A 6638-nucleotide genomic window follows, 5' to 3' on the forward strand; every position below is an offset into this window, starting at 1 on the left:
CAACTGGATTATCACATTAACAATTTGAATCAAATAAAGTGACATTAACCATTTGAATCACCTCAACCCCACTTGTTGAACTTGACCAAATGTCTATAACATAACACTAACAAAGGTACAAAGTAACACTAACAAAGTCTTTTTAATCTAAAATACCATTGAACTTGACCATTATAGTGCCTCTCAAACGTAGGTAAAGTTTAAATTCGAGTCTCCTTGTCAAACTCACTCGGGTGCTCATCTCAACCATGATGGCGTTCAACAAGAGAGACCTCGAAAATAGCCGGATTATCGCATTAACCATTTGAATCACCTCAACCCCACTTGTTGAAATTGAAACAAATATCTAGAACATAACACTAACATAGGTACGATGTTCATAAAAGTCTTTAATCTAAGATACTATTGAACTTGACCATTAAAGTGCCTCTCAAAATGAGGTAAAGTTTAAATATAATTGGTGACAAAAGATGAAACTATAAAATAAAAAGAAATAAGAAAATAATATTCAATTTCAGAGAATCAAACCAGAATCTCCTAGGTGAAAGCCAAATATCCAAACCGTTGGACAACAATGAATTTTTGGTGTAGTTGTCCTAAAGTCTTTTGTCTAATCGCTCAAGAGTTTTACTATGATGTTTTGGGTAATGTCTAACTCTTCGACACGTCCTTTCATGTGTGTGATAGAGTTCTCAGAATTACCGCGACGTTTCGAGCTGTTCGATCGTGTGGCTCTTTCTTCAAAACGGTAAACATCAAACATCAAACATCAGGTCTTTGATTGGCAACCCATCCAAAGGATTGTCGATTGCATCGATTGGATCAATAGTCTTCCCATGAGTTTATGGTGCATGACCCATTTTTTATAGCATTCACCTTCGAGCGCCACCATAGTTTTGCATCGTCCATGAGATGCATTGCGACCAACGTAACTCTTAGGTCCTATGAGCAAGTAACAGTAACCTTCAAGTATTGTTCTACGTAAAAAATAAAGCTTTTTAATTCCTTAGCATCCCGGTTTACATTTAAGGGGTTGTGTTCTTGGATTTTAAGTTTGTTAAGCCCACATGAACTTGGCTTGAGGTGTGGTTCTCTACAGCCCAACTTGTCAAACTCACTCGAGTGCTCATCTCAACCATGACGTCGTTCAACAAGAGAGACCTCGAAAACGACTGGATTATCGCATTAACCATTTGAATCACGTGCTCATCTCAACCATGACGTCGTTCAACAAGAGAGACCTCGAAAACGACTGGATTATCGCATTAACAATTTGAATCACCTGCTCATCTCAACCATGACGTCGTTCAACAAGAGAGACCTCGAAAACGACTGGATTATCGCATTAACCATTTGAATCACCTGCTCATCTCAACCATGACGTCGTTCAACAAGAGAGACCTCGAAAACGACTGGATTATCGCATTAACCATTTGAATCACCTGCTCATCTCAACCATGACGTCGTTCAACAAGAGAGACCTCGAAAACGACTGGATTATCGCATTAACCATTTGAAATTGAACAAAATATCTATAACATAACTCTGACAAAGGTACCAAGTTCATAAAAAGTCTTTTTTAGTCTAAGATAGAAACTGTAAAATAAAATGAAATAAGAAAATTACATTCCATTGCCGGGAATCGAACCCGAGTCTCCTGGGTGAAAGCCAGATATCCTGACCGCTGGACGACAATGGATTTTTGGTGTAGATGTCCTGAAGTATTTTGTCAGATCGCTGAAGAGTTTTAGCATGATCTTTTGCTTAATGTCTAATTCTTCGACACGTCCTTCCCTATGTGTGTTAGAGTTCTCAGGGCTACCGCGACGTTTCGAGCTGTTCGATTGTGTGGCTCTTTCTTCAAAAGAGTCAATATCAAATGTTAGGTCTTTGATTGGCAACCCATCCAGGGGAGCGTCGATTGCATCGATTCCATCAACGATCTTCCCATGAGTTTATGGTGCATGACCCATTTTTTATACCATTCACCTTCGAGCGCCACCATAGTTTTGCATCGTCCATGAGATGCATTGCGACCAACGTAACTCTTAGGTCCTATGAGCAAGTTCCAGTAACCTTCAAGTATTGTTCTACGTAAAAAATAAAGCTTTTTAATTCCTTAGCATCCCGGTTTACATTTAAGGGGTTGTGTTCTTGGATTTTAAGTTTGTTAAGCCCACATGAACTTGGCTTGAGGTGTGGTTCTCTACAGCCCAACTTGTCAAACTCACTCACGTGCTCATCTCAACCATGACGTCGTTCAACAAGAGAGACCTCGAAAACGACTGGATTATCGCATTAACAATTTGAATCACCTGCTCATCTCAACCATGACGTCGTTCAACAAGAGAGACCTCGAAAACGACTGGATTATCGCATTAACCATTTGAAATTGAACAAAATATCTATAACATAACTCTGACAAAGGTACCAAGTTCATAAAAAGTCTTTTTTAGTCTAAGATAGAAACTGTAAAATAAAATGAAATAAGAAAATTACATTCCATTGCCGGGAATCGAACCCGAGTCTCCTGGGTGAAAGCCAGATATCCTGACCGCTGGACGACAATGGATTTTTGGTGTAGATGTCCTGAAGTATTTTGTCAGATCGCTGAAGAGTTTTAGCATGATCTTTTGCTTAATGTCTAACTCTTCGACACGTCCTTCCCTATGTGTGTTAGAGTTCTCAGGGCTACCGCGACGTTTCGAGCTGTTCGATTGTGTGGCTCTTTCTTCAAAAGAGTCAATATCAAATGTTAGGTCTTTGATTGGCAACCCATCCAGGGGAGCGTCGATTGCATCGATTCCATCAACGATCTTCCCATGAGTTTATGGTGCATGACCCATTTTTTATACCATTCACCTTCGAGCACTACCATAGTTTTGCATCGTCCATGAGATGCATTGTGGCTAATGTAACTCTCAGGTCGTATGAGAAAGTTCCTGTAGCCCTCAACTCTCAGGTCGTATAATAGAGTTCTTAGAGCTACCACGACATTTCGAGGTGTTCGATCGTGTGGCTTTTTCTTCAAAAGAGTCAACATCAAACGTCAGGTCTTTAATTGGCAACCCATCAAGGGGAGAGTCGATTGCATCGATTCCATCAACGGTCTTCCCATGAGTTTATGGTGCATGACCCATTTTTTATATCATCCACCTTCGAGCGCCACCGTCCATGAGATGCATTGTGGCCAACGTAACTCTTAGGTCCTATGAGCAAGTTCCTGTAACCTTCATGTAGTGTTCAATGTCAAAAATAAAAGTTTTTTAATTCCTTAGCATCCTGGTTCCCATTTAAGGGTTTGTGTTTTTGGATTTTCAGTTTGTTAAGCCCAACATGAGCTTGGCTTGGGGTGTGGTTCTCTACGACCCTCCTTGTCAAACTCACTCTGGTGCTCATCTCAGTCATCTCAGCCATGATGGCGTTCAACAAAAGAGACCTTGAAAATGACCGGATTATCACATTAACCATTTGAATGACCTCAACCTCACTTGTTGAAATTGAACCAAATATCTATGACATAACACTATTAAAGGTTCAAAGTTCATAAAAGTCTTTTTAATCTAATGTACTATTGAACTTGACCATTATAGTGCCTCTCAAATCAAGTTCATAAAAGTCTTTTGAATTTAAGATACTATTGAACTCATCCATTATAGTGCTTCTCAAACCTAGGTAAAGTTTAAATATAATTGGTGACAAAAGATGAAACTATAAAATAAAAGAAATAAGAAAATAAAATTTCATTGTCGAGAATCAAACTCGGGTCTCCTCGATGAAAGCTAGATCTTCTGTGTAATGTCTAACTCTTCGACACGTTTTTTTTATGTGTGTGATAGAGTTCTCAGAGATACCACCACGTTTTTTGTTGTTTGATCATGTGGCTCTTTCTTCAAAAGAGTCAACATCAAACATTAGGTCTTTGATTGGAAACCCATACAGGGGAGCGCCGATTGCTTCAATTCCATCAATGGTCTTCCCATGATTTTTTGGTGCATGACCAGTTTTTTATACAATTCACCTTCAAGCGCCACCATAGTTTTGCATCGTCCATGAGATGCATTGTAGGCCAATGTAACTCTCAGGTCCTCTGAGCAAGTTCCTATAGTCTTGAAGTATAATATCAAAACATATTAACGTATTTGATATGTTAAATATTAAAATAATTGATGTGTATCATAAACATTAAATAAAAATATATATTTGAAATTTGAATGAGATTCATATTAATTAAACATATATTATGATATTCTACGACATTTTAATATTATTTAAATAAGATATTATATCTTAATGTATTAGGTATTCAAATATATAATTTGACAAAAATTATCACAAGTTCACTTTAAATAGAACCCTAGGGTTAAGTCAAAAAGCATCAAACACTAAATACTGTGACATTTTAGGTGATATTTTGCAGAGGAAGCTGATAAGGTCTTCAAAGAGCATGTGGTCATGTCTGGCATTTTAGGTTAACAACATGGTGAAAAGAAACCAGAAATTCTGATACTGGTAATTAACTACAAACCTTTGAATAAGGTTTTAGAATAAATAAGATATCCAATCCAAAACAAAAATGATTTGATAAAAAGAATTTAGAGTCAAATGTTTTTATAAAATTCGACATGAAATTGGGATTTCGGAAAATTCTAGTTTCCTAAAAGGACAAATATAAAATAGCATTTAATGTCCAATTTAGAAAATATGAGAGGAACGTCATGCCATTTAGGCTAAAAAACGCTCCATCCGAATTTCAGAAGATTATGAATGATATTTTCAATCCTTTCAAAAAATTTCGATAGTTTATATTGATGATGTGTTGATATTTTCTAAAACCATTAAGATCAACACTTTAAACATCTACATACATTCATTAATGTAATCAAAAGAAATCAGCTAGTTGTGTCCATACCCAAAATCAAATAATATCAAACTCAGATCCGTTTTCTTGGATTTTAAATTTATTTGAGCCTTATTAAAACCCATCCAATGGTCTTTGTCTCAAACTTTGGTGATGACGTATCCTAGAAAAGCCAACTTCAAAAAAAATAGGTTCTCTCAATTACGTGTCTTATATCCTTCAAGATATCAGGCACATTTACAAATTTCTTGATGAGTGTGTTCAAAATAATACAAAGTCTTGATTTGTAAGGGATATATCTACAACCAAAAAAAATCAAATCATTAGTCAAATAAACTCTCTGCTTAAGTCTTATTGACCCAAGGGCAGATCTCATAATGAAACGTGACGCATCAAATATCGGATATGGAGGTATCTAAAATTGTCAAAGAGGACAGAGAATCAATTATCATATTCATTCAAAAGCCTCTAATAATACCATACAAATTACAAAATAGTAATAAAAAAAAATACTATTTCCATTGGACTCTGCCCAAAAATTTTAAAGAAAATTTAATGAACAAAACTATTAAAATGCATTCGAGAGTCAAATTTAGTTTTAGAAAAAGAAGGGAATAATCTTGTTTCAAAAAAAAAAATAATTTTGCTAGATAGAAGTAAATTTTGTTGTGGTTTGATTTTAAAATTCTACCTATAAAAGAAGTTGAAAACACTTTGGAGATTACCTATGGGAGAGTTTCTAACAAAGTCTCTCTTCTCTCCTCTGTCTTCTTAAACTGATACTAATCCAACCAATCATTTACATGGACTCAAAAGTTCAATTACCTATAAAAGAAGTTGAAAACACCTTGTGAAAGTATCTAAGGATACTACGACCTCTAGCTTTGCAAAATCCAGCGTTGTTGGCGCTTATCAAAATCGCTGCCAAAATAAAGTTTAACAAGTGGTTCTATGGTGTAGTGGTTAGCACTTTCGACTTTGAATCTAACGACCTGTGTTTAATTCCCGATAGGCAATCCACCAATTTATACAAAATTGGTTCATAGCCGATTCGGTAGGGTCACTTTTGGACCGATAATCTGTAGAAGGGGTCACTAAGGTTGAGATCATACAAAATGGGTCCATAGCTCAATGTTAGAGCATTTGATTGCAGATCAAGAGGTCACCAATTCGAACCTAGTTGGGCCCTTCTATCTTGGATAGAAATTTGTTACACTTTTTGGACCGACACTATGTCTAAGGGGTCACAAATGTTAAAATCCTACAAAATGGATCCATGGCTCAGTGGTAGAGAATTTGACCGATCACCCGTTTGAACTTGGTTGGGCCCTTTTATTTTGGACAGACACTTTTTACACTTTTGGACTGGACACTCTATAGAAGGGGTCACTAAGGTTGAAATCATGAAAAATGGGTCCATAGCTTAGTGGTAGAGCATTTGACTGCAGATCAAGAGGTCATCAATTCGAATCTGGTTAGGCCCTTTTATTTTGGACTGACACTTTGTTCGATTTACTCCCGACCATTTACTCCCGACCATCGAGTGTCTAAAGGAAAAGAGATAAGAATAATTACGGATTCCAAACCTTATTCGAAAGTCCTAGTGTGGTATCCAAGCACCCACTATGAACATGGTTAAAAACTTAGCACCACTATTCTCGGACAAGAACCAAGAAATCATTAAGAAAATAGTGTGGTCTTAGCACTATTCTCGGACAAGAACCAATATATTATATACCACTATATAATATGGTAGAGAAATAAAAAAATGTTACCC

The 6638-nt window shown here is 36.6% G+C and overlaps 3 non-coding genes across 3 annotated transcripts; 1 reads left to right on the plus strand and 2 right to left on the minus strand.

Annotated features, from left to right (window-relative positions):
- Window positions 1-1627: 1627 nt before the first annotated feature.
- On the minus strand, window positions 1628-1699 carry TRNAE-UUC. The gene has a single exon. It is a non-coding gene; the product is annotated as a tRNA-Glu (tRNA).
- Window positions 1700-2500: 801 nt separating this feature from the next.
- Window positions 2501-2572, minus strand: TRNAE-UUC. The gene has a single exon. It is a non-coding gene; the product is annotated as a tRNA-Glu (tRNA).
- A 3701-nt stretch (window positions 2573-6273) lies between these two features.
- On the plus strand, window positions 6274-6345 carry TRNAC-GCA. The gene has a single exon. It is a non-coding gene; the product is annotated as a tRNA-Cys (tRNA).
- The last annotated feature ends 293 nt before the right edge of the window (window positions 6346-6638 follow it).

The sequence above is a fragment of the Cucurbita pepo genome, unplaced genomic scaffold (genome assembly GCF_002806865.2).
Source record: "Cucurbita pepo subsp. pepo cultivar mu-cu-16 unplaced genomic scaffold, ASM280686v2 Cp4.1_scaffold001187, whole genome shotgun sequence".
Taxonomy (NCBI): domain Eukaryota; kingdom Viridiplantae; phylum Streptophyta; class Magnoliopsida; order Cucurbitales; family Cucurbitaceae; genus Cucurbita; species Cucurbita pepo.